The sequence below is a fragment of the Arachis duranensis genome, chromosome 5 (assembly GCF_000817695.3).
Source record: "Arachis duranensis cultivar V14167 chromosome 5, aradu.V14167.gnm2.J7QH, whole genome shotgun sequence".
In the NCBI taxonomy this organism is placed as follows: domain Eukaryota; kingdom Viridiplantae; phylum Streptophyta; class Magnoliopsida; order Fabales; family Fabaceae; genus Arachis; species Arachis duranensis.
The window spans coordinates 30,784,185-30,784,680 of record NC_029776.3 but is presented as its reverse complement, the minus strand read 5'-3'; positions in this window follow the sequence as shown (position 1 = coordinate 30,784,680).

The window sequence follows — 496 nt, the reverse complement described above, 5'->3', positions numbered from 1 at the left end:
ATCTCTTTTGAGGCAGTTTCTGCCTAGACAAGTCATCCAGTTCTTTGGTGAGCAAAGGGGGTTCATCCTCCCAAGTCTCATTTCCAAATAACTTGTCATTCAACTTCATGATTGCTCCAAGGTATTTAGCAACTTGCTCTTCAGTGACATACTCATCCTCTTCAAAGGAAGAATACTCATCAGAGCTCATGAATGGCAGAAGTAAGTCCAATGGAATCTCTATGGTCTCATTTTGAGCCTCAGATTCCCATGGTTCCTCATTGGGAAACTTATTGGAGGCCAGTGGACGTCCATTGAGGTCTTCCTCAGTGGCGTTCACTGCCTCTCCTCCCTCCCAAAATTCGGCCATATTGATGGCCTTGCACTCTCCTTTTGGATTTTCTTCTGTATTGCTTGGAAGAGTACTAGGAGGGAGTTCAGTAATTTTCTTACTCAGCTGTCCCACTTGTGCCTCCAAATTTCTAATGGAGGACCTTGTTTCAGTCATGAAACTCTG